This window comes from Nannospalax galili, unplaced genomic scaffold, assembly GCF_000622305.1.
Source record: "Nannospalax galili isolate Female #2095 unplaced genomic scaffold, S.galili_v1.0 scaffold390, whole genome shotgun sequence".
NCBI classification, from domain to species: Eukaryota; Metazoa; Chordata; class Mammalia; order Rodentia; family Spalacidae; genus Nannospalax; species Nannospalax galili.
This window is the reverse complement of record NW_008330777.1, coordinates 2,996,652-3,015,821: the sequence shown is the minus strand read 5'-3', so window position 1 is coordinate 3,015,821 and position 19,170 is coordinate 2,996,652. Positions and strand designations below refer to the sequence as shown.

Below are 19,170 nucleotides of genomic sequence, written 5' to 3'. Positions count from 1 at the left end.
TAATATAAATTTATATATTCTAAAATTAGTATTAAATGTTTGTTTTTATATCAATATTATAATCATTTCCATTGAAATTTATTCACTTTTGATAGCTAACAGGACACAGGGTTCCATTTGGATCAATCATTACCCTTACTATTTCTGTTTGGCGTTTCAGGGAACTACATTTTCCAACTCATTTCAGTCAACATTACTATTCAAAGTGCTACAATGTGGGTCATTAACATGGATTTTAACATTTTATCCCTATTTTACTGTTTTTGATATTCACACTCTCAAACTTTATAGTTCTTTGTTTCTTAGAACTCTTTATATTTCCCTATTTTGACACAGAGGATGACGTCAAGATACATGTTATTTTTCTTAATAAAAAATATTTAGGAAAACTATTACTGATGTTAAGTCACAGATAAATAAGAAAATAGATTTAATAGTTAAGTCACAAGAAAGAAAGAAATGGGCTTGTGAGAATAAACTATGAATTTTAAGCCTGCAGATGCTTATTATTTTTAATAATTCCAGTTTAGTGACTTTAAACAAGCCAGGCATAGTAATACTCTCTAAGATTTTTTTCTAAAATAGTAAATTTTGTATCATATAAAAGAAAATCACTTATGCTTACATTCCCCCCTTTGAGTTTAAAATAATTCAATGTTTGTCAAAAATATGGGTCAACATGCGCATTTTCGTCACCAGAGAAATAGCACATAGATTGCCCATCTTCTTATCTAAGGGGATTGCATGACAAATGATTTCCTGTCCACTCTAGTGAATTGAAATGGAGATTTAGAAGGCTCCAATTGCTTACTATCCTAATTTCTTATATTAAAAAATAGAAAGGTGAGTAATGCAGAAAAGGCATTCAGGTATAAAGTACTTACTGTTCTGCTGGGGAATTCTGGAGTATTTGTGTTTGTTTTTGTTTGTTTTGTTCAGAATCTGTTTCTTTCTTTTCAGTCTAAAAGATAAATGTTACATATGATGATCAGTTGATTACACATAGTTCAGAATCATTTGAGAGTGTCTTAAGTATAACATTAACTTTATTAAGATTTCTATCTCAAATTCTGCAATATGTATGTTTAAATACAAAATATGTCACACTCATGAATATGTAGTGTACAGAATGTAATACAGAAAAATAGAATTAGAATTTTAAAGTTGGTTTGAAAAGCCACAGATCATGATCATGTGCATAATTTATATACTCATTTTATAAAATCAGGTTATGAAATTATGTTCTTTATTGAGTGTTTCCATTGAAAATTTAAAATAAAAATACATGAGAGAATATTATATTACTCTATTCATAATAAAAGACACATTTTTCTAGTCAATTAATGTCTGATGTTATATCAAGCATTTATATGATTATTTAAAATCAACCTTATTTGTTTACCCCAATTTTTATATTTTTCCTATGGTTAGAAAAAAATTCAACATATCACACATACTACCCTATTTTAAAGAGCCCAGTCATCTTCTAGATATACTCATATTATTTCAGTACATTGGCTATGTCTGTAAAAATGCACATATATGTAAATATATGCCAGTCTGGAATTAAGATAAAAATAATTCCATATCATTGTATTCAAGTACAACTTTTGGTTTAGACCCAAAAAATTAAAAAAAAATTAATTCCTTACCAAGAGTCAATTTCAAGAATTGCTTTAATGTAATAAAGATGTCAGTAACTTCTGATTTGGTTTGACATGAAACTCATAAATGAAAGTTTAACATCTGTTAACATCTGTTCTGTGGTGAAGTCTGCAAGGTCTGTTTTCCTTTTATTCTTGCTCAAAACTCAACTGTTTTCTAGTAAAATCCATTAGGAATAGTGATGTTAAAATGCACTTAGATTTGCCTGACTACCAAGTAAAATATGATTTTTGAACCATAATCAATTTTATGCAAGCTTTCTATAGTCTTAGCATCCTGATACTTCTTTATTAAAACAAAACCTACAACAGGATTCTATTGGCATATACACATTGAAATACACTGGCATACAGCACTTTATGAGAAACATGGAAAAAAATCTGAGGACCCCCCCACAACTGTTGTAAGTCACCTGTGCTGAAAACAGACACTCATGTCCATATTTTAAATGTCAAAACTATAATATGTTGAAACACCAGAGCATTCTTTCTTGGACCAAATCTCACAGAAATGCTGAAATGTGCAGTTAGGACATAGTTGTAAGGGTGTTTAGCAACATCCTTAGCGTAGGTATCTGTAATCCTCAGGGCCTTGGTTAGATATTGTTTGGCTCACATTTTCATTCTTGGAACAACTGGCAGCAAGCAGAGATTACCTGAAAAGGGGATGTTATCCAGGTCATTATGGACTGAATGTCAGCTTTTAGCTATAGAAATAAAACACTGTACAACTAAATGTCTGGCCTGCATCATTTACCAAAAGTAGGGGTTGAGAAAGAGCCAGCTACTAAGAACACCATTGCTACAGCTGAGGAAAGTTGAATGTGGACTGTAAACTAGGTAATGGTAACATATCAGCTGAAAACTGCCTATGTATAATGTAAGAATATATCTTGGTCATAGGAGAAACAGTAAAATACACAATAAAATATTAAGATAGGGAATACCATGTTTCCAATATAATTTCAAATGGTTTCAAAAATTGTTAATTGAATATATTACATATAATTTAGATGTGTACATTATATATATATGTGATATATATCTTAATCATATTTAAACCCCCCTTCCCTATCTGCATCCCTCCTTAGCCTGCCCACAGGACATCATGTATTTTGTCATATATGTTAAGGCCTATTGAGTCAAGTTTGTGTACCCAGATGTCCCTCTGTGTGAATTCATTCCCTGGAGCCTGTTTAGGACATACATATATCCTTCAAAAACCAAAAAAAAGTTTCTGTAGAATTTTAATATCTAAAATGTGTTGTATTTTGCTTAATTTCAAAAATAGAATTATGATTAGAATTAAAAAGCATGAACAATTTCTGGCTACTGTGAAATCAACAGAATGTGCCTACATGTGTACGTGTACAGATACAAGCCTATACTGTACGTGCACATATACACAGAAAGAGAGACAGAGAGGGAAAAGACGATGTGAGACAGTAGTATAAACATTTGGTGAATCCATACAAGGGCATATGGGGACTTGTAATTTTTTTTAACTTTCTATTAGAGTAATACAGAAACAAACATTATAGCCCAGCGTGGTGGTGCATGCTTTTAATACTGGCACTTGGGAGGCAGAGGCAGGTGGATCTCTATGAGTTCAAGGCCAGCCTGGTCTACAAAGCAAGTTCCAGGCCAGCTGGGGCTACAGGGAGACCCTGTTTCAAATAGACCGAAAAAAAAAAGACTATAAAACTATCTTTAAAAATATTAAATAATAGGCTGAACAGGCTCCAGGGAATGAATTCACACAGAGGGACATCTGGGTACACAAACTTGACTCAATAGGCCTAACATGTATGACAAAATGCATGAAGTCCTGTGGGCAGGCTAAGGAGGGCTAAAGATAGGGAAGGGGGGTGGTCTAAATATGATTAAGATATATTGTATGAAATCCTCGAAAATTCAATAAAAAATTTAAAAACAAAGTACTTAAAAATGAACCTAAATATATACATATTAAATAAAAACAATGTATTAGTGTTAGTTTCACTATCTAACAGTGAATTGTATTCATTATCATAGTGAATGGTAGCTATATTTATTTTGTTGATTAAGTCCAAGTCTATTTTATTCTGTGTAAAATTATAAAGAGAATAATTCTTATTTAAATATTATCAGAATGTATTAGGCAATGAAAAGAAAATAATCTATCAAGTAAAGCAGTGGACAAAGAAATGCTTTTCAAATAAATGCGATCACTAAAGGTACCTACAGTATTGCTGGAAGGTTCCATAAAGAAGGTAACAGTACAATGACAGAGACTTTGTTTGCACTGGAGGATTATTAGAATAAGGGAACTTTTTGTCCCTTTTCTGTCTAGCTAGAAAAAGCTATTTGGAAGGCTTATATCTACAAGCCTGTCCTTGTTATGATAAAAGTAAATGTTTAGCAACAAGGAATAAAAAAGGGAGGGCGTAAAGAGAATGGAGCTCCTTGTTTTGCTGTTATGACACTTAATTATACAAATCAAAAAATACTAAAACATTTGTTGGCAGTTGGAGTTACAGTAATCACATGCTGGGTTCAACCATGTTTAACATTTTCATTATATTCGAAATAATTATTTCAGAATGGGGGAAGATAATGAGGTGGAGGGGCATTAAGTCAGGAGAGTCAGTTGGTATCTTGAAAAAGAGGATGGGAATTAATTAAATAGAAAGTTTGGGAGAAGTTAATTGGCACTGAATGAAGGTAAGAGCACTATCAAAGCACAAAGAAATGCAACTAAAAAAGATACAGCAAGAAGTCCTGTTGCATACACCTAAGAGAGAAATCTTTGCCAAAACATAAATAGCAGAGTCGAATTGTGCCTAGGGGTGCCTCGTTGACTTCCTAGTTCCTAGAATGGTGCCCAACTCATAAATAAATGCTTGTTGAATGAACAATATGGTATATTGACAAAAGTAAAATTCAGTTTCATCTTATACACTTTTGATTCTTCTTCTATCCTGATTTTGACCTTAGGCAAATACTTCATTTATTCTGACCTCAATTTCATCAGCTGTGAAATGAGAGTGGAAACGTTCATTCTCCAAGGTGCTTTCAAGCCCTAAGGAACACTGTATATGGCTTTGTTTATTAAAATAGTCAACTGGGAGCATTCTTGTAGAAGATAATATCCTGATAGGAGTTCTACATGAAGAGAAATGAAAAAAAAAACCAGAAAAGATGAATTAATGTATGAAGTAATGCATTGATTCAGGTAAGGGAAAATAAATCCTACCGAAAGACTTTAATACAGGGGAGACTGGTTTATAGTTTAGTGTGCATGAAGTGACATTTACATGAACAATTGACAGAGATACGCACACGAAGCAATCATACCTACTCTTTTTATTATAAGCAGAGTGACATTATACCTTGCATGCTTCCACATTTAGCGTCCCCAAGAGAACAAAATGGAAAGTGTTAAAAAGAAAGCATGGAATGATAGGAGATGATATAAATGCTCTTTTTCTACCTAGAATTGGAAATGACCATCTTAGAGAAGGGAAATTTGAAGAAACTCAGATCTATATAAATTCCATGAAAAGCTTTCAGATTCAGGTCCCATCTGGCAGAACCCAGGAAATCTTCCATAGTAACACTGGCTTCCTTGTTTGTTTTTGTTCTTATACCTGTCAGGCTATCCATTCTTTAACACATGATTCAGCAGCGCTTAAATGTGAGTGCTTTATTCCCTCATGTCAGCTCTGCTGGTTTTATCTTTCCAACAAGTGGTGGTCATGGATCATAATACTTGTTTCTTTAAAATAAAGTAGTAATTAAAATGAACAGATGCTCAGCAAACACTATGGATAGAGAGGTGCTAGACGTACTCTGAGATGAGAAAATGGATAGAAATGTTTGTCAGCTACCAAAAATGTCTTCCTGGCCATCAACTTTGGCTGGTGATTCTGAGAGGTCTGTAAAGCTCCTACCTTGCCTTGCAGCTCATAATCAAAATTTCCTGGGTGTTTTTGGGAAGATGGGTCAGGGTACTTATGATTTGAGGGTCAAAAGTACACAGATTTCTAATGATTAGTCTAAGACTAGGCTTAGAAGCACCAAAAGCTAAGGTGTGAAATCTGGCCTTGGAGTCTGATGCACTGCTGAGGAGAGATATTTTCTCAGATTTGTCAGAACAGACCAGACTATCTTTAATGAGTTTATATTCAAACCAAGGCCACTATAACAAACACATGTATGAAGCAGAATTTGTGTCTCTGGGGGAAGAGAGTAAATAATAAAGAGAGGGGCTAATAGAAGAGGAAGGCACAATGAAAACAGAACTTGAAAGCCGGGAGTGGCAGCAACACGCCTTTAATCCCAGCACTTGGGAGGCAGAGGCAGGTGGATCTTTGTGAGTTCGAGGCCAGCCTGGTCTACATAGTGAGTTTCAGGATAGCCGGGGCTACAAGCAGACCCTGTCTCAAAAAGACCAAAAAAAAAAAAAAAAAAAAAAAAAAAACCAAACAAACAAACAAAAAAGAAACCAGAACTTGAAAGAACTTCTCCAATTTAAGAGTCTTCTGCTTTCTGCATGGATTCTGGTTCTCTGACACTTAGAGATGCTATAGGTATATGATTGCTGGCTCATTAATATTTATGATGCTGGATACTGAGCTCAGAGCCTTGTGAAAGGCAGGAAACCTTGTGTCACTGAGGTCCAGCTCTAGTCTTAGCAAACATTTTTCAGAAAAAGATGAAACTCATAAATTATCTTTACAAAGAGGCCCAAGGTAGCTATAAACTATAGTTTATACATATAAGCTATGTATATTTTCTGACAGGACAGAAGATGTTGGTGAACAACAAGAAATAATACTCTACTTTTCCAAGTTTCTGCATGCTTGAGTAGGGAAGACGGGGTAATAATTTTCTAGAAACATTTAGGCTGAAAGAAAGGAAATTATTTATATAGCCCTTATCTTGCTGCAAATTCAATGCAGTTTTGTGCCAGGGAACATATACAAATGAATTTGGAACATGCCATGAGGCTTATTCAGTTCTATGCTGAGAGCTTCATCTTTTGTGCTATGTTGTATTTTGGATTTATTTCAGTACCATCCCCTGTGGTGGAAAGGGTGGCAAGGTGCCAGGCTGAAAGAGTAAGGTCAGCCAGGACAATATCATAGCCGAAAGGAGGCGGTCCTTGGTCTCCTCTGCTTTATACCCATTAGGAAATTGTAGAACTGGAACAGAAAATGAGCAATTTCTCATTTTGAATTTGTCCATGAGATGCCAACTTCCTTACCTCTGACTCTTAAAGATGATGGCTTATTGGTAAATCAAAGGGGTATAAACTATAAACAAAAATACAGAATGGTTCACCGTTATCTGATGGACAAAATTACTTAATTCAAGGTAAACTGTTAGAGATTATATGCTTAGCTTGGAAGAGGCAACAGAGCCAACAGATTAAAACTGCTACTTAATAAATCACATTCTGTAGACTGCATATGTTTATCACATTCATCTATACAAGGAAATGCTGATGTAGGTGTTAAATATCTCTATTTACATAAGCAATTGTAATTCACAACTTCTTATAGTGAGTGTTAGAACCAGGATCTAAATTCAGTTCTGTCAGCATCTAAATCCTCGTTTTACCTAGCAACAAAGTTGCTTTGTTGCTGGGATGGACTTTGAGGATGTAGAAAACCCATTTTCTAGGTCTTCTTTCTTGCATTAGCTCGAAGCAGTTGATATAACTTTTTGTATCACCATTGCTTCCTAATAAAATGTAGTAAAATAAGGTATATCTGAAGGATTTATTGAGATACTTTTGATTTCTAAGTAGCTGAATATATCTAATCTTAAAGGAACAAAAGGCTGAAAATAATTAAAACTTTCCAAGCAATGTGTATTATGCATGATAGAATGCCCTGGTCGCAGAAAACCAGAAGTCCCCTGAGACTCCCTTGCTCAAGAGTACGCTGACCTGCAAGTCAAGCGTACGCTGACCTGCACGTAGAACCTGCAGCTGTATCCACTTCCTCATTCCCTAGCGTCCATATAGTCTCTAACTCTCCCTCCTCCCCAGTGCCATCCCTCGGGAAGGTTGCTGCCCTGTGATGTGCTGAATAAACTCAGTCTTGATCTGTTGAAGGTCAAGATCTAGCATTGGTTTCCTTCCCGGCTCCACTCTCTTTCCTGCTCTCTAAATTCTAATAATACATACTTCTTTAAATTCACTAGTGTCCTGGAACTTTTACAATACCATGATCGCAATTCTTACACGTTACTCTCTATGGGATGATTTAACATTGTAGGATTCTTTTCAGGATGCATTTATTAATAGATACAAATATGCTTTTCATATAACTTTTAATGATAGTATATATTTCTATATAATTCACAGAGAAATATCTAGGCAGTAAACAAAATGCATGGTCACTGGAAACTAAAGATAAATTTTCTCAAAATGAGAGTCAATAAATTATGAGTGAAAGTTGAAGTGAACTGAAAAGCAGTATGTGGGTAAAAGTGCTGTATGATGACTGGAAACACAAAGTCCCTATGACATTTAAAAAATATTGTTAGAAATTAGAAAAAGGATGTAAAAGATCTAGAGGCCAGCTTTCCTGTGATCATCTCATCCTTTATTCTTCCTAAAGGCAAACTGCAGAAACACCAATTCCTCTTCCTGAAGGTAGGTCAGAAAGCAGCTGACCTTTTCCCTAAAGTCAGCTATATCTAAAAGCATTGCTGTAACATTTCCCTGATTTTCTGTGTAAAGTTTAGCAGCAAAGAAAGCCTCTAACTTACCTTGTTTGATTTTAAATCCTAAGAACCACATTCCAAAAAAGGTCCAATCCCATACATAGGAGGGCTGCAGAGAGGCTGTGCTATTAGCTTGGCCATGGATGTATCACCATGGGATAATTCCCTTTTTGTTCAATTATGTTTCACAAAGGTGCTCATGCTTTACCAATCTTTTAAAAATATTCTTTTTATTTTTTTATTTTATGTGTATGTGTGTATTGCCTGCATGCATGCAAGTGCATCTATTTCATGCAATACCTGTGGAGGTCAGATTAGGGCATTGAATCCCCTAGAACTGGAGTTATGGATGGTTGTTAGATTGTTATTGGCTACTATGTGGGTACTGGAAACCAAACCTGGGTCCTCTGCAAGAGCAGCTCAGGATTCTTAACCACTGAGCCATCTCTCTAGCCCCATGCTTTATCAATCTTAAGATTAAAAATGGGTCTTTCACTCAGAGTCTTTGGGTCTTTTATCAGAGAACTCCAAAGCCATGTAAAACTATGATCATATAAATATACATGGGTTTCTCTTATTACTCAATCAATCAATTTCTGGTTTATTCAGAAGACTCAAATATCAAACATGTAGCAGGAAAGTTTGGACTCCCACAACATGGTTAGCAGTTCTTCCTAGAGGCAATACTTTGGCTCAGTCTTAATTTAAATTCTGAAACTGAATTTGTTTGAAGTCATTGATTGATCAGAAGCCCGAAATTTAGATTACCCTCAACAGGCAAAAACAGATTCATGTATAGAAAATATAAAGTTTGGAGGGATGCTAAGAAAGGTGCTTGCCATAAGTTAAGGCCCAACTACTTAATTTGAACGAAGTGTATCTTTTTCTTCAAATGGGCAGAAATGCCACCCTCTGAAATTCTAAATCGATTTTTTTCAGAAAGAAATTTTTTGAACAAATCTGTGATTTAAAGAAACAGAAAATATGCACCAAATTACACAGGGGAAAAACAATGAAATCATATGAAATTTTTCACTAGAAGCAGCAGTTGGTGCATTTGAGATTCGTGGCACAGTTCAATACAGTTTCACTTTAAAAACTGACACTATTTTGCCTAGCTTGAAAGAGGTTCTCATTTCACCCACGAAATGATACAATGAAGAGAATAACAGCAGATTAAGTGAGGCAGTAGCAAGGATGAGCTGTTTCCTCAGCTTCTCGTCCCTGATTCTTCACATGTCTAATGTGAATGGCATCTAATTTTCACCAACAAAAGAGTGTGTTCAAGAATATCAGAGTAGTTCCTCAGAGAAGACATTTTCTTGGAGATAGGACTCTAGACAGGGATTATAGTGGTCTGAATTTTTGGCACTCTGATATAAAATTCAATGGGAGAACAAACTTCAATTTGAAATTAAATTATTTTGCAATTACATACTTTGTATCAAGAAAATTTTTGCTGTTTTCTGGAGTTTCTACTATATAATCTCTTACTGCAATTTGCTCTTTAGTTTTCTAAAAATAAATTTATTTTAACATAATCATTTCCATGTTCTTGAAGTAGAGGATAACCAAAAATAATCATATAATAATTCACTTTAAAACTTTAATGAATCTCTGTAATACTATCTACCACATGTGGGTTTTTATTTTGCTCACAATTGTAACATGAACAAAAATGCTAAGATAACGAAAAAATTTAAATGCTAACTATGTTAAGCACAGCAAACCTTGTTGACAGAGGTTGATGGAAAGTTCAGACTTTTTCCTAGATGCATTCAAATCGGTCTTATTATTACTGGAGGCAGCCTCCCATGAAGCTAAGGTTCCATTTCTCTAAATAGGCAAATTTCAACAAGTTTTCCAAGGTACCACTCTAGGAGTTGTATGGTATACAGGAGTAGAAGATGCAGTCCTTATCCATAAAATTCGAATTCCCACTGTCAATGCATATTCCAAAATTCATTTCTGTTTTGGTTTCTGTTTAATAGAAGACACCCATGGGAATCTACCTAACTTTCAATATACAGTACTCAGCACTTTTCCTGGCATGTATGCAGTTCTAAATAATTGCCTGGTCAACGAAATGAATTCTTGAAGGACCCTGTCAATCTCTTTTCTCTGCATAGTACAATATCATTAATAACTTGCTTTTCCACTTTGGTGGGACATGTGAATCACTAAGTTAAAATTACCCTTAGACTTAATTTTAAAAAAAGTTAAAAAAGATTTATTTTTATTTTATTTGTTTTTGTGTGTGCCTGAGTGTATGCATATGCACCATATGTGTGCAGGTGCCTGTGCAGGCCAGCAGGTGGAGGATCCCCCAGAACAGGAATTACAGGTGGTTATAAGCTGCCTGGTGGTGCTGGGAACCAAACCTTGCTCCTCTGCATGAAAAACAAATGCTTGTAATTGCTGAGCCATCTTTTGAACCTCTTTAGTTAATGTTTTAAAAAAACAATCTATGAGTTTTATTGGGGGTTATTTACAGGAGTTTGGGTGAGAAATTACTAACAGGAGCAGAAATGACTCAAAGACAGCTGCATCACCAAAAACCCACCCGTTCTCCACATAGGTGACAGCTCAGGAAAGCAGGAAACCTGGAGCACACTATACAGCTGGCAGAGAGCGCAACAGGTTGGAGAGCATCCTTTCAGGGTACGTCAGTGGGTTTGAACTCTTCAGGAAAGTTTGCCTCTTCTAGGCAGCTCAGCTGGTCTGAGAGAGTCTCTCAGCAGTCCTTAGGGCTTATAAATCCTTTGGCAAAAAGGGGGCTTAGTGAGAATGGGAGATTTCAGGGACTTCCTGAAGCTATTGTCTTGTTTACTTTCTGGACTTAATAAGCTATCCTGAAGGATGGAATGCTCCATCTCCCTTCAAAATATCCTGCTGTTTACTACCTTTAGATATCTTGTTGTTTACCTTACTTTAGAACATACTGTAGTTTACTCGGGTTCCCTCCAAGATAGGTTTTATCTCAGAGGTTATTTCTACACAACAGCTGGGTAGCAACAGTATAAACTTAGTAGCTGAATGCACTTGCTATTTTGCAATTTTTTTTATTAGAAGATCAAAAGAGTTGGTTCAGTTCTCAGAAAGGTGAAATTTAGGTGTTGGCTAGATAAGGAGAGGCTCTGTGGAACAATCTTCTTCCAAGTTCATTCAGATTGTTGACAGAAACTCTTTACAGTTGTAGGACTGAGGGGGTGCCTTCCTCTGCTAGGGTTCTACGGTGCTGCTCTCAACTTTGATAAGCCACCACTGCTGTCACAAGATGAGGAGGAAAAGCAAGTTATTACTTATTCTACTTTAAATTCACTGCTGCCCAGAGAATGCTCCTCTCCATATGCTTTGTAGGTCTAATTCTTTTTCAATAATGCATTTAATGTCTGCCTTTCAATACTTTTCATATAAATTTCTTTATGGCATTTTCGATATTGAGTATTCTTTCCTTTCTGCAATGTTCTTTTTCCTCTTTTCAGCACAGAGTCTGCTACCAACTTTTGGACTTCTAATATGAAGAGACATCAAACAAATGATAGATGACAACAGACAAATGAGAGAAAAAGGTCCCCAGTGATAACTCTTATAAGAACCTCTCTTGTTAGCTTCCTCTGATGCAAAATTTGTAATATTTATAATGTCAAAGATCAAATGAAACAATACCATCTTTTATGGTGACAAAGCTAACTGTCAAAGTTGCCTTTATGATCAAATTTCAGACTTATTTTTTCCAATGCTTTCTAAATAGAATGTAACAATGCTTCAAAGACAGGACTCTGGAACGAGCATCAGGCAAAACAGGTAACGAGTGTGTGACAGGAGCCATTTTGATGGTTATGTCTCTGGCTTCTGGTCATTGAACCTCTAGAAATTTGTGCTGGTTTTCTTCATGGGAAACTCTTCAGCCTTCTCTTCCTTTAATAGGATTCCAAGATGTCCTTCCTTAAAACAAAACTTCTTTTCACTATCTAACATAACTTTGTTAAGTTGGTGTCCCTTTAAGCATTTTAACTCTGTCTTAATTAGCTTTGACTGCCCCAGTAAAAGGTTGGGTGGCTTTAGAAATGTATTTTATTTCATGCAGTTTTAGAGGTTGGCAAGGCCAGTCTGGGCTCTAATACTTTCTTGCTTGCAGAGCCTGATTTTCTTGTTGTCTTTTTGCATAGAAGACAAGATGCGAGAGAGTGAGAGTAAAAGAGAAAGAATGAGAATATCTTTGGTTTTGAGATAGGGTCTCTCTATGTGGCTAAGGTTAGCCTGAAACTCACTCTTTAGCTCAGGGTGGCCTCAAACTTACCATCTGAATGTTTCTGTCTCTTGATTGTTGAGACTCCAAGAGGCATGTGCCATCACACCTGGCTTGATAACTCTTCATACAAGGCATTAATTCCATCATGAGAACTTCACCTTTATGGCTTCATTCAATCATGGGTATCTCTCAAGGCACCAACTCCAAATACTATGCCAAGCATGAATTTGAGGAGGTAGATACCAACATTCAGCCACAGTATACTCTTGTGCTAGTGAAATTTACAATGTCTATCTCTTCTGAGTCCAAATGCCTATAATTACAGTTACACTGAGCACATTTATGTAAATATGTTCATAACTCCACAGTATAACACTCATATGTACATGCATGTAACTCCATATCACACACTCTTCAAGTTCAATGTTATCTCCTCTTTATGCTACAGCACCTTCCTTGTAAATGGAACTGTTATCTATGCGGTTTATCAAAGTTGGGAGATTCACTTGGTTCCTCTTGGTTTCTTTACCAGGATCACCAGTTGTCATTTCTTGTTAATTTTCAGCCCCACAGCATTTAGATTTGTCTTTTCCTCTCCATTGTACTACCCCTGAATTGATCTTGACTTCCATCATTTCTTGTTCTGATTACTGTAATTTTCAGCACTGGTCCCATCTCCAGGGCTATCTAATCAGATCTCCTCTCATCCCTCAAAGAACCATTTCACAAGTGCAAGTCTTTTCATGCCATTCATTTCTTTAAACATAGTATTTGCGCACTGGCTTTCAGAACAAACAAATTTGTAGTCACCATGTACAGCCCCTCTGGATCTGGTCCATGGCTGTGATTCACTCGAATTTCTCATTATGTTCTCCTTCAGGAATGTTCCATTAATACGTGTAAGAACGCTAAAGACACATACTCATTCTTCAGTCTTCAGTGCTTTTCATATACTTTCTCCCTGGATGCTAAATTTACTCTATGGGATGACACAGCATCTAACACCGTTCATTTCTTCAAACATTTTTCTTTCCTTGACTTTTAGATATGACATTTAATTTTTTTTTAAAGTTTCACCCAGGGGAATGCATTTTTTGTAAATTTTTATTGATTTTTTTAAATGTATGTCATACAGAACATCTTAATCATTTTATATCCCCTTCCCCATTTGTGTTAATTATTCATGCTCCTTATATGTACACACAATGGTCATTTTTCTTCTATAGTTTAACTATTTATGATATGGAAGTAATTTTTCTATTCTATGTAAATATTTAACAGAAGTTAGCAATTAGATATTTCTATACATTGGATCTATACAACTATCTTCATAACTTTGAACTGGAAGTTTCACCTGGTCATCTACTATGATTCACATGCCCAGGGTCAAAACAAACCTGATTATATATTTATTTTGTTTAGGCACACTGTCACTGTATGGATATGGAAATAATTTTTAATTATCTTCCATGACATTATTTTGTGTTTATAATGTGTGTAATTTTACTCACATGTCTATATAAAGCTAATTAAATATAATTTGTGACCGTAAATTGGAAAAGTGCTGTGAGAGATACATTTCCCTACATATACTCTGCACTTCTTATGAAACAGGGTATTGTATGTTATTACATATTATCTCACTTTGCTCTCTCTACCAGTTTGATAATTGCTATGCCTTACATCCTGCCAATTGGCCATGAACTCATTTGTTTTTCTTTTATGTTAAGGTGAAAGAGCCAGAATTGATTCTGTGACATGCTTAATATGAGACTTATATAGTAGAGGACTAATAAGAAGAGTCGCCTGAACAGGGAGTCAGAGCTGACAGACTGGTGATGCAGATACAACCTGCAGATATAAAAATTTTCCTGCACTTTCTGGAAAGCTATAGAAGATGATCTAAGTTTTTATTTCTGTATTGCATCGTGTTCATGATTCTTTTTTAAAAGAAACAAGTGCCAAGAAAGTAAGTTGGCATGGAAGACCTGCTCAACCCATTGGGCACATTCTACGACTTAAAAGTTTACATTGTTTTTTTCTTTGAAATTGAAAGTTGGAAGTATTTACAAAAGATATAAAAGAGAAATTTTATATGCTCCTTCACCCAATTACAAAAATGTTCTTATTGGCTTTAAAAGTTTTTTTTTTCATTTCCAACATTTATTTAATGTAAAATGTAAAGACTAATTTTTATACAGCATTCTGATTTTGACAGGTTTTTTCCCTTCAGTTTTACAAGTAGAACATTTCTTACTCAGACAGAACATGGTGATTTTATATGAAATATTACTGAATGACTGTGCATGTGAACAATGGGTGATGGTTTCATAAACAACTTTTAGGAGGCAGACATGGTTTCAGTTTAGCGCTACAAAAACATGCCAATACACAATAACCCATAGAAGGTGCGAAGAAAATACAATTTAGCCTTGAACTTCTGATCCTTCTACCTCTGCACTTCCAAGTGCTGGAATTTTTGGTGTGTTCCATAATGCTTGGCTTTAAACTTTTAACACAAGAAACAATAATTGTGATATTAAGTGGTTATAAATATAACCAACACTATTTTGAAGATTTTTTCCAATTAATCTAGATTTTATTGAGGAAGCTTATTTCTATAGATTTTATGTGCATAAACTCAATGCTTATAAATTAAGTGAATGCTTATGCATTTTCTTGCAGTGCTAAAAATTGGACCTGTAGCCTCATTCATGCTAAGCAAGTATTCTACCACTGAGCTATCCCCATTATATGTGAGTGTACATTTTTACATGACTTATTCTTTCTAGAATATGCATAAATATAGAGTAGTTTCAAATGTTGCATAGCAGTTCTTGGTGTGATTGTTCACTGGAGACAAGAATTGAAGCATATGGTAATGCAGGTAACACAATATAAAAGTAGGGAACTCAACCAGCCATAGGTAAATCTAATCACTATTTAAAGAAAATGTCACCATATTTCTAAGAAAAAGCAAAGCTGACATTATGCCACCTTTCCACTTACTTTAGAAAATAAATTGTTTAAATGACTAGTCATGTTTACCTTATTGTGTTCTTGCTTTTTCAAAATAATCAGTTCATCCATCACATATATTCATTTGAAATATTTTGCTAATAGAATGCTTTGGGCAAAGCACTATTCAAAATGAAAAAAAAAAAACCCCAGGTATCTCAATGAATTGATGCTTTCAAAATATTTTAATAAAAAAGATGAACCACAGAAGAGGGAGTTACACTCCTTGATATCTATGCTCAGGGCAGATTATGGTAAATTCCCTACATATATCAGCTAAAATCTACTAGAAGAAGCCTTCAAGTCACCTGGTCCTTGGAGGATGACTGCTCCTGTTTCACTTAGAGGTGCCATTCACTGACATGTTATGGAGTCATTACTTTCTGTACCATTTTCAATCAAACAAGATGTTTTAGACCAATCACAATATTTAATTTTATTTACCAATTATACCTAAACTGGATTTGGATTTTGGACAATTTCTTGTGTTTCAGGAGAATAAACTAAGTGTGAGATATGGAGAAATAAACTAAAAAAGAAGGCTGGCCTATACTGTAGGCTACCTTGGAATGATGTGACAGGAAGGAATACAGAGAAAATGTGGTTTTCTTAAGAGAACACACTTAGCAGGTTACCAGAGCAAAGGAATTTCATCTTACATCTTTCCTTTGGTAATATGTTTTATTTAAAATTTGTAGTATAACAACATTCAGGTAAAATAAAGAAATCTAAGATAAAAATTTTAAAGTGACTTAAGAAGTATAGATCACATTTGTTTATTTCTTTACTCTGAAGAAGCATATTTAATACAATGATAATATTCTAAAGAATCAGACATGGTATGGCTTAAAAATAAAAATTTCCTGAAATTTATTTTATAAGGCATAGACAATCTGTATACAGGGCAGAATAAAAAATGTGAACAGTGGAGCAGGCCTGAAATGGAAAAACCAGTGGATTTACATGTATCAGAACTGATACTACACATGTGGTTAGTAACATAGCACTTGGGTGACTATTCTTCCTACAACCAAGTAGAGAATAATTATCTTGATAACACAGTTAGTTACAAAATTACTTTGACTTGTAAATTACTAAAGAGCTTCTTAATGTTTTTGACAAGATACTAAGCTAATATTTATGAGAGCTGTAGCTAAAATAACTTGCAATTACCTTGTAAAGTTCTATGTTCATACATAACACATTTACACAAATAAAACTTCATCCAAGGTTCAGTAGCTAAAGGATAGTGCTACATGCATGGAAAATAGTTCAATTACACTAATTGCAAAAGTGACGCTAAAGTAACTATCAAGTCAGAAACTGCAAATAATTCTGAATCTGCCAGGAGGAGGGCAAAGTGCATATTTGGTTTCATATTCTATTTTCTTTACCATTTCTGCTGCTTGACTCTGAGAAGTATTCAAAAACATATTTCCCTCAGCACTATCACTTTCCAGGACAATGTCAATCACTTAAAAAAAATCTTATTTGTATAAGGTAGCCTACCAGCACAATATGCAAATTAAAGAAGAAAAGGAAAGAAAATAATCTACACTGGTGAGGCTGAGGTATGGAGCAATTTTCTCAGATTCATTTAATTCAATCTGCAAATGCATTAACAAAGGCCATAAAACAAAAGCAATTCACAGTATCCTAACACACAAGGGCAAGATATTGAGAAGTTGAAGGCATAATTGATATTTGCATTAGTAGAAATTACCCAGGAATAAAATTGTATGCTACTGTCATATAGGTCTTCAAAACCCACATATATCTTATAATGCTTCCTGACTAAAAGAGTAACATTCATACCATTGAATAGAGAAAAATGAACCATCTATGTGACTACTATTCACATAAAGAGTTCTTTTAATATAACACTCTTAGAAAATCAATTACTGTTATTATTCCATCTTGGATGCCAGGAACAGGTTCCTACATGTATTCCGTATTTCTTCTACCCATTTCATGTACACTATTGAGCTTGAGATAAGGTCAATAATAAAATCTAGTTTTTACTCAGGAAAACCATTAAATTACAAAAATCACACTTATCTATTTCCTTGCTTACCGAATATATTTTACTTTCTAATACTGTGTTCGATAAAAGGCCTGTTTTAGAGCAAACAGAAGACTGAATTATCATTCACCAATTAAACCTAAATGAATGATACTAGTTTAAAATTCATTTTTATTTTTAGGTAGTAGAATTGTTGATACAGCCTCATTATATTTTATTTGGACACAGAGTTTTTATGTAGCTCAGACTGGCCTAAAACTGTCACTCTTCCTTCCTTTGCCTCTCCAGTTTTAGGATTACTGATAAGCACCACCATGTCTAGCTTACCAACAAATATTTCTTATTTCCTAAGATGTATTAAGCACCTACTATGTTCTAGTTGCCGCTGATACCGAGGCCCATGGAAACATGGTCTCTACTGTGAAGACATTAATGTTTCTGAAATTAACATGTGTGCCTACTTTTCACTACAGAAAAAAGTGTGGGTAGAAATTAGCTGTTTCTCTCTTACCTTACTGTGTTCCTGGAATTTTGAACTCTGTAGTATTAGGTAGGCCATGAGCATGAACGTGCATTATATTGTAATGTTTATACATACATTTCACAAGAAAAATAAAGTGAGAGTATTATATGTATGTATGCTTTTCAATTTGAGTAAAGAAATTTGTGACTGGGTTAGTGTAACACAAATAATCCCAGACAGAAAATTTGAAGTGGCTTTCAATAAACTGAATTTTCCGAAGCTTCTCAACACATTCATATGGAGACATGTTAAAGGCAATGAAATTGAAGCAATATTTCTACACTATAAATTGAATAAATAAGTTTCAATCTCATCTAATAAATTTGAGGTTATTCAATATACTTGTCTCCAGCACTCCGCTGAAACACGAAATTATTTATCAGTCCCTACTATACTTTACACAAAGAAATCGACATTTAAAAAACAAATGAGCTGTGGTGGCACACACCTTTAATCCCAGCACTTGGGAGGCAGAGGCAGGCAGATCTCTGTGAGTTCAAGGCCAGCCTGGTCTACATAGTGAGTTCCAGGACAGCTAGGGCTACAGGGAGACCCTGTCTCAAAAAGACCAAAAAAAAAAAAAAAAAAAAAAAAAGAAAAGAAAAGAAAAGAAAAGAAAAGAAAAAATTGCCCTGGACTGTACACAGAGATATAATCATCCATAGACAAGCTGTCTGATCATTAAGCCTTGGCCAATAGGTGATGAGAATTCCATACTTATTCCGGTCTCCAACTGGCTAATCCATGAAGGTAATTGTGATGTTACACCTTTAAATAAGTGATATAAACAAAATGTACTTATTAATTTATATTTTAAAATACTCTGTTTTTATTATTTCCTCTTAAAATATCTAAAAATTATGTGATACTTTGACTTTTTTGAGATAAAAGTAATATGTGTTTTTCAAACACAGTAAATAATGGGTTGACATTATTTACTTATAAATTGACTTCAAGAGCATATGATTGT

At 34.7% G+C, this 19,170-nt stretch overlaps 1 protein-coding gene across 4 annotated transcripts in view; it reads right to left on the bottom strand.

Annotated features, from left to right (window-relative positions):
• Positions 1-19,170, bottom strand: part of Syt1 (synaptotagmin 1) — a 556,957-nt gene that overhangs the window by 385,898 nt on the left and 151,889 nt on the right. For 3 of the 4 annotated variants that reach the window (XM_008852081.3, XM_008852056.2, XM_008852074.3), the window contains one exon: positions 885-961. The exons of the other annotated variant lie outside the window; for it this stretch is intronic. The gene's annotated coding sequence lies outside the window, so the exon portion shown is untranslated. The remainder of the gene's footprint in view (positions 1-884; positions 962-19,170) is intronic. 4 annotated transcript variants of the gene reach the window in all.